The following is a 14,228-nucleotide window of genomic DNA, read 5'->3' as shown; positions in this document are numbered from 1 at the left end:
ATGCCATGGAGCCTATTCATATAATGAAAGACTATGGGAAAGACTTTGGCTCCATGGCAATTAAACTGTATTTGTGTGGTCTGCGTGCCATTCACCTAATAATGTGCACGCAGACCTGAGCTATCTGGGGATATGTTAAATGTCTGTGTTTAATGTATAAAATGTGACTTTATGTATTTTAAAGAGTTTTATGTTGTTTTGCAACCATGTGGTTAATGGAGTCTGCCTCTAGTCCTGGATAATTAGATTTCTTCTCCAATTATCTCCAGGGCAGAAGGGAGGAAGCCAGGATGCATTGTGGGGATGTTTTACTTTTACTGTTTGAGCCAGGGGGAATAAAAGATACTTTTACTAACTTTTTAACCCCTGGTCTGATTCATGCCATTTTTTAATATGTTGTTCCCCTGAATGGATTGATTGTGAATATGTATTTTTATGTGAATGTGATGTATGGTTTTAAAGTTATGAAAGTTGTGTAAAAGTATATTTTGAACTGTACACATAATGGGATTATGTGTCACACTAAGGGGAGGGGATGTGTGGGAGGTAACATCTATGTCATTGGTTCTTTTATGCCTCCCCCTGGGTGTGGCCTGTATGTGTGAGTTGGAAATAAAAGCCAGGCTGGATGAGCCAGTCCAGAGTTCCTGTTTTAACCTCAAAGTGATGTGTCGTCTCATTATTGGGGGAAGGATTGATTGTATGCTGTTCCAGTTGACTGCTAGGAGTACAGGCCTATTCGTATGGTTCCTATTCAATGGTCTACAGCATTCATACGCTTGGGAGAATTTAAAGGTTTCTCGGATTCGGTGATTATGGTGTCTGCCAGAGTGCTTGGAGTCCTCAGGAAGCACTAGGAGCATCCATTAACGGAGGTACCAAGTCGGGGTGCCAGGTGATCCGTTACAGCAGGCACCTGTCATCAAGGTAAGAAGTGACAGGGCTCCTCTGGGCGTCCCCACCTTCGGGCACCTGGAGGAGTGGCCCAGAGCTGAGGGAGGGTGGCTCAAAAACCACTTGCCCAGCGCTGTGGTCCAAGACAGGGGGAGCTCATCACACTCTGAGGGTGTTGAAGCAATGAGGAAAGTCGTCACGGACTCACCGATACCGGTAGGGTACCCCATTGACTTTGTTTTGCAATAACTGCTACTAACTCTGACCTCTAACTATTTTTGTTTTGAGGACCAGTATTACATACAACTATTGTTCTTACTGTACAGGAACACAAACTGTCAGTTTGGGGGCTGAGTCAGGCATTTTTAACTATGCACTTATTACAGGGGTCCAAAGAGCCCATGTTAATCAGTACAATCCTTCTCATCATCTGAACACCCTATGTTGGCTAAGTTCTTGGTATTATGTAGCCATTAGATATTAAGTTAAATATCATTCACCTGGAAGTCCCTAGTTCTCATAACCAGAACTATATTAAGATTGCCTATGATGTCACCCTACTAGAGCCCTGGGCACTTTTTGTTACTGTTGTGTGTGGTTTAATGGTTGAATGTTATGTATGGGTGTGTGATACATTTATCGGAGATACATTCATACAATCTCCAAATCAATGTGGAGCTGTGTAATACTCAAACTCTGTATTTGACTGTAGCATTTTATAATACTTACTGCACATTAGTATGGGCTGTATAACACACATTTGTACTGCAGTGCACTTAGACAGTGGCATACATTTGCAGACACCCTCACCTGTATACCTGTTAGCATTCACACAGACACTCATGCACTGATTCACATAGAAACACTCACAGGTCCACCATTCCAAACACATATTACAAACATATATACAATGCCACACAAAGATACACACTGCCACACACATAAATACAGAACATATAAAAAGATACACAGTGGCACACATATACACAAACAGATACACACAACAGTCAAAGACATACTACCATACACACTGTCATACCTATACAAGGACTACCCAATCACAGATTGAGCTCTGTTTTAGCAATCCTCTTTTTTGCCTACTTTTGCACTGGGGAAGGGTGACTTCCCTGTGGCCCAGCAGTGCAGTGAGCTGATCCATGTTGCCGGGCTTTCTCTTCCCTCCTATGTGGCTTCCTTTTTGCATCTAGAGGAAGTGAGATGACTTTGCTTCCCCCCAGTGCTGCCATGAAGGAAGAAAACAGGGGGCATGTTATACTATGTTGCAGAGTCATGCCAAGATATCTATTGATCTCCCTGCCAGCCCAGTGATGGACCCCACATATGCAAAGCCAAGCCCAGTTACCTATCACCATGTTCCAACCGAGTTTGCAGAGGTATCAGATGTAGCCATAACTCAAGACTCAACCAAGTAGGGTGAAACCATTACAATGAAAAGCATTTGAAAACAATTCAACCAGTCTACACAAGCATCAACTTTTAGAATATGACTTGAAATTTTAAAGAAAAAAATTGAGTTTGAAGGCACTTTGTGTCTAGGAAGGTAGCAGACACAGCTACAATGTAAGATTTAGCTAAGTAGGGCAAACACACTGTAAATGAAAAAAGATGAGCAGGAACAGCAGCGGTAACAGCAGTAAGAGGAATACATTTTGAATGTGTATTGATTTATTTATTTTGTGAACAAGGGGAAGGCAAGACCCAATCTGGCATTACTGTGACTGAAAGTTTCTTTCATGCCCCTAAATATCATAAAAACTGACACTAGCTACTCTATTATTGTCCAGTCCTCACACCCCAGTGGTAAGTCAACACTAATAAAGTAGATATATATAGATTGCCCACTGCTGTTCCAAAATATTTTTTATCATTTCTGTAACAGATCCCCTCTGGGCTCATTCGCGGGATCTGTATTTTATATGAACTGTTCATTTGTTTGAAACCGCCGTATAACCGATTGCCATAGACTACAATACAGACTGTTCAAAAATCCTGAATTAACTACCGAACACCGGACCACCCTGATGCTTAATTGTGCTTCAATTTACATCCCTGCTCGGCGTATGTATTCCTATTGAAACCCTTGAACGCTTTGTTCAAGTCCCTGGATGGCCGCCATTTCAGGAGTTTTACACGTGGCGGCGACCATCTTAAACTCCTGAACAGTGGTGTTTTGCCGTCGAGTGTCTGGAACTAAAATCGGACACTCAACTAGGCAAACACCGCTGAGACCTCCAGACTTCCATAAATCCGTGCTGAAACTACCGAACGTCCCGCCGTTCGGTAGAACAACTAAGTTAATCATGGAGATTCATACGAACGCCAGGATATCCTAGATACCTAGGATACCATAGTACACTTTTGTTCTGCTTCTTCCCTGGGTAAAACATACTTGTGGTTTTGCAGATGTTGCTTTATACAGTCACTAATGAAATTAACTGTTACTTGCCTCCAACTCACTTTCTTGCTAGACAATTGCCATTTTGCAAGCCAGTCTTCTTAGATGTACTCAATGTGATTCCAAAGACTGCTTTGTTGGTGCAATACAGTACCCTCAATATTTTGCCTTGCATCTGTTGAAGTTGCAAGGTGGTTTACATTGGTGGTAGTGGAAGCTGTCACAAGACAAGGGTGTACATTACAACCTGGTTTATTAATGATAATGAAAATGTTGATGGTTGTAGAACTAGTATTGTTGGTGGTAGTGGTAGTGTTGGTGGTGGTAGTAATAGTCATGGTAACAATAAAAGTGAAGGAGCTACTTGTGTCACTAGTAACAGGTGCAGCTGATACTATAACTGTTCCTTTTGGATGACATGATCCCAAAGAAAATGCAGATGGACACAAGATAGTGGAGCAGACACATGAGGCAAGTGCACACTAAGTGTGGGAGAAAATACTTGGCTCCTGCCATATTCTCTTTTTCTAATTACTCTGGTTTATACTCATAGTCGAGTATCTCCTTGGCCAGAGGTAAAAATACTATTCTGCAGTGGTCGGGGAAACATAATTTTCATCACTACATTTATCACTCCCACTACCACAAAGACCAGACATTGGGGACATTACTTTGGTATTGTGCCCTAAAGCTTCATTGAGAGTTCTGATGACCCCAAAACCCTATACTTTGCTGCACTCTCCATTGTTAATCTATGGAATTGATTCAATACTGAGAAGACACCACTTTCATGGTCAAGACATTGATTCCATCTTGAATATCAGATGATCAGAAACTCATTCAGCTTGTGATCCAGATTAAGACACCATCCACTTGATGCTTTTGGATTGAGAAAATTCTGGAGTAAGGATTGGCCTTTTTAGTGAATAGGAACTCTCATAATGATCTCTTGTTTGAGAAAAGAAGAGGCAAAGGATTTCAATGCTGTATGCTTTTCTGGATCTTGAGGTAAAAGTTTGTAGGAATCTTAAAGAGGGGGAATGTGAAGAAATTCCAAGTAATACCATCTCTCAAAATGTGAAGGTCCCAGATGTCTTGAATGAGCCTGCTGCTCAAAACTAAATCTGAAAGTTCAGAAGGTCTGGCACTTTTACCAGTGTGGGTGTCTTTCACAGATACGGGATAGAAACTTATATTGCTGCCTGGACACATTTTGCCAATTGACATTTACCATCCAGTGCTTTACTATCACATGCCTCACAATAGCAAGATAAGCTTTTTACTTTTCCGAAATTAACTGAAGATTCATGCTTAGTGCTTAAAAAAACCAAAATGCCCTTAATAATGCACTATTTTAAACAGATGTTGAGGGATATAAAAATATTGGTTTACTTCAGACCTCTATGCTATGACCTATCTTTAAAGGAGGTGGAAAACTCATCATGAAATAATATGAAAATAATACAAACTTTGTGCTAAAATATAAGTTTCACCCCTAGTTGTAATTGTGGAGTGCTAAACAAGATAAATAGACACTTACCCCTAAGGGTTAACAGTAATACCACATTGTCTCCATTGTTTCCCTCCTTCTTTTTTATGTTTTATAACTTTTACAGCCCTGTATTGTTGGGTTTAGCACTCCACATTTACAACTAGTGGTGAAATATATATTCTTTCACATAGTTTGTATTATATTCTATTGTGTAAGGGTTGAGAGTTCTTTCTTCCAATGTGGTAGCTGCTATTATACATTTGCACTTTATCAAATGACAATCGCCTTTACACACACAACACTTTGTTTTTTTTAGCTGAAATAATAAAATTAAAATAAAATTCAATTAAAAATTAAAATGGAAGTAAAGAAAGGAAAATGAAAATAATTACCCAGAAAAAAAACAGAGCACAAATAAATAAAATGCACTAAAATATAAGAAACTCTATTTTAAGCATAAAAAAGAGACTGTGACTTTAAAACCAAGAGGAACATAACATTTCCCACCACTGACTTCACCAATGATGTAATCAGAACTGCCACACAAAAACACTACTAGACAGAGAGAACTATAAATAAGGAACATCTGAAAAGGTGAGCAAGAAAATGTTTCCCTCAGGAATTCAGGGAAAGGGATCTACCAACAAAGCTGCTACCAGACCAGATCACTGCGTCATCCACCCCTGGTGGCAAAGGGGGAGTTGAGGGGCCTAAAGGGGATCAACCTTCGCCCGAGTATAATATGCATCCAGATGGGAGAGAGGCTAAACTCTTCTGGTATATGGGCCGAAGGACCCAAATAAGTAAAAAAAAAGAGAAAAAAAAAAGCAAAAGAGTTAATGTCCTATTATGTGTACAGGACAAAATACATGGCCAGAGGAGAAGGGGATCAGCATTATTAATTTGGTTTAATTACCTTTTCAAAAGGTAAAGTAGGTATGCATTGTGTTACTTCCATGGTTATGGTCAGGGGAGGTGATTTTCAATATTTAACTTAATGGTGTAATATCCTGAGAAGTCACAATTCCTCTTTAAAGAATGTACAAAAGGAAGCAAAATCATGAACATACATATGTATGTATTGTACAATTTTTACTACCATGTTAGATTTGGCATTTGTTAAATTATGTATAACACCACCAAAATTGTTGGCATTATATAAAAATAAATCATGGTGATAGTATTATATTATTCCCATAATATTAAAATGCAAAGGGTCTAAAGGAAGCATAAGACAATATTATTTCTTTAAAGGCAGCTAATATGTTGGTAAGTCGATTGCTCTCTACAACTTTAAAAACAGTATTTTCTTAGGGCACTAAATAGATCCTGATCACTTGTAAATTGGCTTTAGTTTTCCAGTTATGATTATTTCCACAGTGTATTTTAGCAAGGAGGTATCTTTAACTCAGGACGAATACATTGATGACTGAGATCATTTAACTCGTTTCTACATCATGCATAGAAAATATATGGATTTTACTTCATTTTATTATTATAGGGAAATGGAGACTGTGTGACTAGTAATAAATTGATATTATAGTACAATTATAAGGCTTGTAAAAAAATGTTCTCTTCCTTTGAGGCCACTTAAGAACAGCTGGTTTCTGTCTGACAGGATTGTCAGATTAAGGGTCGCTAGCTCAGAATTTTGAGGCGGATAGATTATAATAAATAGACTGAATGGAAATGAACCACATGGTCAATTAAATATAAAAAGCCCATGAGATTGAGAGAACATATCTTACACATGTTTCCAGACTGTTCCAGTATGCCATTGTATAAAATGGGCATTACCCTCTAGGATCAACTTAAGTTAATGTCTGTGATAGATTTAAAGAATTAAATCATGGTGATTTATGTTTTTCTTGTGAAGTTAGACAATTTTATATAACAATCATGCTGGAAGTCAGAGATTTAAAAAGAGTTTTCATTTTTTTCCGGGTCTTTTCTTTACCCATGGCAACTGCATAGCTCTTTCTATTTCCATTTATAATTTCAGATAAAATTAAAAAAACATGTATTTTATTCACATTACTTTCCATAATAGATTTTAAAATGATTTGGATTAAACAAACATAAACATACTTTATAAAGGAAGAAGTGGATTGACAAATTAATGTTAATAGTTTTGGAGAGGTATTATTTGGGGGGAGTAATAAGCTTTAGTATAATAATATAGTATTATACTAAACTACTACTGTTCAGTGTTTGATACAAAGTCGATCTTGTGTCATACAAAATTCAATCAGTATTGATTGACAGGTAACTGCTTGGTACTTCTTGTTATGCTTCCACTTCTCTGCGGTATGTATGTGTAATTGAAAGACAGGTTCCTTCATGGAACATAAAATTACAAAGCACAACTTTGCAAGGTAAACGAATACTGTGTTCACAATAACAACTTCATCGAAACATCATCAGTTTTATCTCGAGCCACGCCTCCAAGCCCCTAGATATGAGATCTGCAATTGACACTTCCTACCCTCATACCCTAACACACTGTGACATCGCTGTGAATGCCACACATGCACCTATGGTTCCCAATGGGCACTTGATTTGTCTGTCACCATAGATGACATAAGAAAAGGAGGAGACTGTGGCAGTGCCCAAGGACACTTTACGCTTGTCAAAAGGGAAGTACTATATTTTTATTTTGTTTCATTTTGATTTAATTTCTTTTGATTTACATACATGGGGGCAGTGAGAACCATTGAGTGATTTCGAAGCTGCAGCTTTAGGAATACAGATATGTATTCCTAATGCTACAGTGTCCCTGTAAACTTTACTGTTTTTTAAAACTTAAAAAAGTGGATGAAACAAAAATACTATGGACATCTTAAATATAATACTCTTTCATGGCAGAGCAGCAATTTAGATTTACAAGCAACAGGTGTGCTAAAAGACTGTGGTCTTAACCAAATACTTTGGCCCAGGGCTGCCATTAGAATTTTTCGGGCCCCTGACACAGTTTAATGTCTGGGCCCGTGAGTCTGCCCACAGAGCTGCCTCTGAGTCCGCCCACAGGACCCATTCTAACTCTGCCCACAAGGATAAAGTGTGTGCATACTGTGGTGTGTGTATAGTGGAATGTGTAAAGTGGATGCGGTGTGCGTGTTATGGATGCAGTGTGTATAGTGGTGCAGATTGAAGAAAATTTCACCATACTTACCGTAATTTTCTTTTCCTGGATATATCCATGGCAGCATTACGATAGGGTTAGCTCCGCCCACTTGGCTGTTTAGGACAGGAAATAAAGGTATAAACAGTCCTCCTACCAGACCGGATCTCCAGTCTAGTTACAAGCTCCTTAAAACGAAATTTATACAGAAGGGAGGGATGCAATGCTGCCATGGATATATCCAGGAAAAGAAAATTACGGTAAGTATGGTGAAATTTTCTTCATTCCTGGCTAATCCATGGCAGCATTACGAAAGGGTAATACCCAAGCTCAACATCTGATGGGAGGGAAATAAACAAGCACCCACCAATAGGAGAGTCTGGGAAACTTCCCAAAAAGTCAAATAAGGCGTATCCAATTTGTGAAATCTGAATAGAGAACAGAAAAACTGTTACAGTCATCTGGCTAGTCATGTGACCATAAATGTTACATGACTATAACCACCCGTTTCTAGATTGCCAAATCATAATGAAATCAGCAATTTACAATATCCAGGAATCTAACACCTGTCCATTCTTGGACAACAGCATCGACTTATACAGATCTGAAAGATATACCAATAAATGAGCAGGAGAAATAAACCAGGCAACGGAATTAATCTTAGATTATCATGTACAGTAAGAAAACACACTTCCCCCAGTCAAAAACAACTGCAGAGGTACCCAAATTAGTGTTCGATAAGAGGAACAGGGAATCAGACCTCTACTCCAACTAAGCATTGGCATCCTGTTAATTGCAAAATGGGAGGAAAAGGTATTAGATATAAAATAGCAGAGGAACTGTGGCAGAAACCAACCGTGAGGGAATAGGCCAGGTTAAACAGGAATAGTTTCAAATCTGAGAACAACTACGGCATCAGGGAAGCTGCTAATTCTTCCACTTTCTCAGAGATCAGAGACTGTAACATAACCTCCAAAAAAAAATATGTAAAAATCACAGAATTTCATAGCCCCAAGTTTTACCCTCGACTTATCCACGAGGCATAGCATATCTCACAATTGTTGGTCACAAAACTGCACTCGACTTATACACGAGATCGACTTATACACGAGCATATACGGTAGGTAATCTTAAGAGAACAAAATTTCTATTTAATTCTAAAAAAAAACTTTCACACTCCTTTAAACCTGCTTGCCTACATGCTGAGTGTCACCACAACCAGTAATATAATACCTTATAAGATCATTCTCTTAATGAGCCTGAATTAGTTGTGACCACCACAAGTGAGAATAAATCAATCCACATAATGAATAAAAACCGAGGCAGCAGTGGACTTCGCATTGGATAGAAGTTCCAAAAATAAAGAATATTTTCCATTCTCTGAGGTATGGCAGGCTGGAAATCACTGCAACATGTCTTGTTGTAAACCAGGTCCAGTGTAGACAAAAAGGCCAGAGTTGATATTCTCTGAATTAAGGACTGCCGGAAATTACCCCCACAATCTTGTAATAACAAGGGCCATGAAAGACATTCTCTGAGTTAAGTCCTGCTGGACACCATACCTACACATCTTGAAAAAACAAGTACCAAGGTGGATTTTCTCTGTCCTGGAAAACACAGTCACCTTTCTTGTTACAGACAAGGCCAGGAGTGGACTCTCTTGTAATTAAGGCTTGATTGGAATCACTTGTCACACATCTTGTTAACACAAGGCCCAGTGTGGATAGGCTCTGTAATTAAGCCTGACGGAATTCACTGCCACATATCCTGTTATTATTATTATTATTATTTTATTATTTATATAGCGCCAACAAATTCCATAGCGCTGTACAATGGGTGGACTAACAGACACATAATTGAGATAAGACCACTGGACGTACAGGAACAGAGGGGGTTGAGGGCCCTGCTCGATGAGCTTACATGCCCTGTTAAAAACAAGGGCCAGTGTGGGCTTAGAATTAGGTTGAAATTTCATGAGAACATGCTCCATATAAACAGTGCTACCGCCAAGAGCATAGCAATATATGTTTCTCCTTGAGTACCATATTTTAAGGAGTTTCTCCTTTCCGAACACCAGAAATACATCCTTCATCCAGTGACTTATATGTTTACCAATATTTGCAGGTACCAATATTATACCGCTACCCCAAGGATCACAGCGGCCGATATCCAATACCATACATATGTACACTGCAGTTTTACCGCTACCCAGAGGGTCACTGCGGATTTATATCATTATGAAGTATGTGTAAACACCATGCACCGCTACCATTAGGATCACTGCGGCAATAGTCTGAATGTTAAAATGCATGTGTCACACATATTAACCGCTACCATTAGGATCACTGCAAAATAATCATAGTTAAAAAGTGTATACATCACGCACCGCTACCATAAGGATCACTGCGGTAATGTCATAATGCATGAGTCACTTATAAATAACCGCTACCCTTAGGATCACAGCGGATATAGTTTGCCATCACAATATACCCATATATTACCGCTATCCTTTGCTGCGGAATTCTTCAAATAGTAAGGATACAAGGCATATATTTACCACTATAGCTTACATTGGATAGGTTTTACCACTACCCAGTGGTCTGATCAGGAGAATCCTTATGTACTTTCCAAAGAGTACGGCTAAACCCTCCTTGGTAAGAAGAGGTAGTCCAAGTCCAAATCCAAGTCCAAGTCCAAATCCAAGTCCAAGTCCAAATCCAAATCCAAATCCAAATCCAAAAAAGGTAATGCAACTTACCTGAAACCATGTCCACAGCCAAGAGGACAAGAAAAAAGACTGGAGGAGTATATATACCTTTATTTCCTGTCCTAAACAGCCAAGTGGGCGGAGCTAACCCTATCGTAATGCTGCCATGGATTAGCCAGGAATGCACGTTTGTGGAAGGATGTAGTGTGTGTGTAGTGAGTACGTGTTTGTTTAAGTATGTAGTGTGTGTGTTTGTGTAAGGATGTAGTGTGTGTATAGTGACTGCAGAGTGTGTTTGTGTAAGGATGTAGTGTGTGTGTCATAACTGCAGAATGTGTATCTGTATAAGGATGTATTGTATATAGTGAATGCAGAGTGTGTGTTTATGTAAGGATGTAATTTGTGTGTTTGTGTAAGTATGTAGTGTGTGTGTTTATGTAAGGATGTAGTTTGTGTGTTTGTGTAAGGATGTAGTGTGTTTGTAGTGAATGCAGAGTGTGCATTTGTGGAAGGATGTTCTTTGTGTTTTGTGTAAGTATGTAGTGTGTGTATTTGTATAGTGGCTGCAGAGTGCATGTTTGTGTAAGGATGTAGTGTGTGTAGTGACTGCAGAGTGCGTGTTTGTGTAAGGATGTAGTGTGTATTATGACCTCAGAGTGTGTGCTTGTGTAAGCATGTAGTGTGTGTAGTGACTGCAGAGTGTATGTTTGTGTAAGGATGTAGTTTGTGTATAGTGAATGCAGAGTGTGTGTTTGTGCAAGGATGAAGTGTGCGTAACTGTTAGTGTGTAGAGTGTGTAAATGTTGTTGTGGGACTGTAGGGGGCGGGGAAAGAGCATATTTGTTTTTATAATTTATTTAAATTCTATTTTATTTCCCCCTCCCTGCGTCTTACCTGTGGCCAGGGAGGGGGGATCACCTTCCATGGTGGTCCGGTGGCATAGTGCGGGCACCCGGCTCTCTGTACACCGCAGAGGGGGCCCTGCACACTCCATCTCCACTTCCCAGCTGCTCTTCTCTCTCCGAGTCTCGTGAGTCATGCGGAGTGTTGCCTTAGTAACCTGTGGCAACGCTCGGACAGCAGCGCAGCTCGCAAGTCTTGGAGAGAGAGCAGCTGGGAAGTCGAGATGAAGTGTGCAGCGCCCCCTCTGCGGTGCACAGGGAATTGGAACCGAAAATCGCTATTTATATGTGCACATAAGGAATGTGGGCCCGGGACTCCCTGTGCAGGTTGGGCCCTCTAGGGCTGCAAGGCCCATGACAACTATCATGGCTGTCATGCCCTGATGACAGCCCTGCTTTGGCCACCATAACCACTAACAACAATTGTTGTTATGGTCCCTGGAGGTTCTGAAGGACATAAGAGGAGTTTAACCATTCATGAGAATTTTAACCCCAAAGTTGTGTCGACAGTGATTAACCGCTCTGCCACTCTTTTTCTCCCCAAATCAGCTTCAATGTGGAAGCCTCGGACAGAGCACCGCTGAGAGACTGAAAGGGTCATCTGATGCTCTCAGCCTATCACTTGCTTCCTATTGAGAAAACATGAGGTTTTTATGAAACCTATAAAAAAAAAATCACAGAGTAAATACAGAGGGCTTAATAAACAAAAAATAGAAATGGATTATTGGAATTGAACTGTAATCTTCAGACCAAAACACCAAAGCCATTAAATAATTTTCCATTTCATCGATCAGGGTTATTCACTAAAGTGAGAATTCAAAGTTAATTTCAAGCTTAAGGCCAGATCAGCAGAATAGCATAGCTAACTTAATTTAAATTAAATTTGAAATTCACTTTTAATTCACCCTGAACACTCACTTTAGTGAATAACCCGATTGCTAAAACTTTAGTGAATTTCCCTTTATGCTTCCAGACTGGTTAGTCTAAGCTAACATGTGCAATTCTTATTTTAATTGGAAATAATTTCCAAATGAGTTAACTTTCCAGTGCCAAAGTATGTTTAAACTCCTACACTCCACAGAAGTCAAAGTTCTATGAATCATGTTTAAACTTTTCAAACTATAAATGCCTTGGGAACATAACGTTTAATAAAATCTTTTGATTTATTAGTTACATTTAAAACAAAATTATATTGTGTTATTTCATTATGACCAATGTCATTATGGTCCATTTTAAAGCTTTGAAAAACATTTCTTCTGGTATGAGATATTGGTGTAAAAGAATAACCGGCCTTTACAGAAACATGCACTTTCTTTCCTATACTAATAATCTACAATGTTTCTCAGTTTCTCTGCTTTCTCCAGGCTTGGTTAGACTTGGTTCCACTGGTTTTCAATCTACAGGTGCCTAACAGAGGGGATGAAATCCTTTTCAAACAGCAGAGCAGGTATACCATGTATCCGCCTATTTGCACAAGTTATTGAACAGAATAGGATAGTTATATGAATTTATGGGAATACAGATTTTTTTTTGTGCAGATACATGTTTAACTAGTTTCTAATTGTCGAATGTGTTCTACAGAAGATCATGTAATAACCAAATCTATTTCAAAAAATGAATACAGTGATTTGGATGATAGATAGATAGATAGATAGATAGATAGATAGATAGATAGATAGATAGATAGATAGATAGATAGATAGACAGACAGATAGAGACAGAGAGAGAGAGAGAGAGAGAGATTTTTTGGCAGTGTCAATTTTTCTAAGCTTTTAACAATACTGCTCTGTTTATGCACAGTATAATTCCTTTAGGCTGTTTTCCAGCATTAGCTTTTTTTCAATGCTAATTATAAGTGAAGATTAACAAGGTTATTTACTAAAGTGAGAATTCAAGGTGAATTCAAAGTGAATCTCAAAATTAAGGCCAAAATAACCAATCTGAAAGCATGGCTGACTTAGAGATTTTTTCCACTTCTGCTACTTTGACCTTAAATGTGAAATTTACTTTGAATTCACCTTGATAATTTTGTGAATAATCATGAGGGTATCCGGTGCATCTAGCACAAGGTTCTCCAAACTTTGACCCTAAAGATGTTGCTGAACTACAACCCCCATGATCATTTGTCTATCTATTACATTCAATCATGGGAGTTGAAGTTCAGAAACATCTGGAGGGCCAGAGATTGGAGAACCCTGGTCTAGCATAATGATTTTACAAGATAATAGGCAAATATAATAATATGGTATGATAAGTATACACACACAGCATGCCCAGAAATGAATTGCTTTCACTGAAGCTTTGAACTTTGAAAACAGGTGAAAGTATTGTTGGGAGGGTTACGTAAATTGTATTGTTTCTAAGCATTAATTGCCGAGGTGTCAATTTATTCAGTATAATATTGCATTAAGGTCATTATATTTTAAGATATGCCATGGTATTACATGGTCATTAATAATCTATAAGCATTAACATGTGTCTACTGAACTCGTCATCATTAATATCAGAAAGGTGAGATATCACAGATACTGACACATTTAATGAATGACTATGTCTATGGGCAGCTGCTGCCCAGCTGTTGCAATTGTAATTTAATTTGTCCCCATTCCACAGCACTGTTTCAGTAACTCACGCACTTAAAGAATAAAAGACATGAGGGGGTTGTTATGCTAGTTATCTCAATTCAGCCAATTCTT

This window comes from Pelobates fuscus, chromosome 4 (assembly GCF_036172605.1).
Source record: "Pelobates fuscus isolate aPelFus1 chromosome 4, aPelFus1.pri, whole genome shotgun sequence".
Classification (NCBI taxonomy): domain Eukaryota; kingdom Metazoa; phylum Chordata; class Amphibia; order Anura; family Pelobatidae; genus Pelobates; species Pelobates fuscus.
This window is presented reverse-complemented; position numbering follows the sequence as displayed.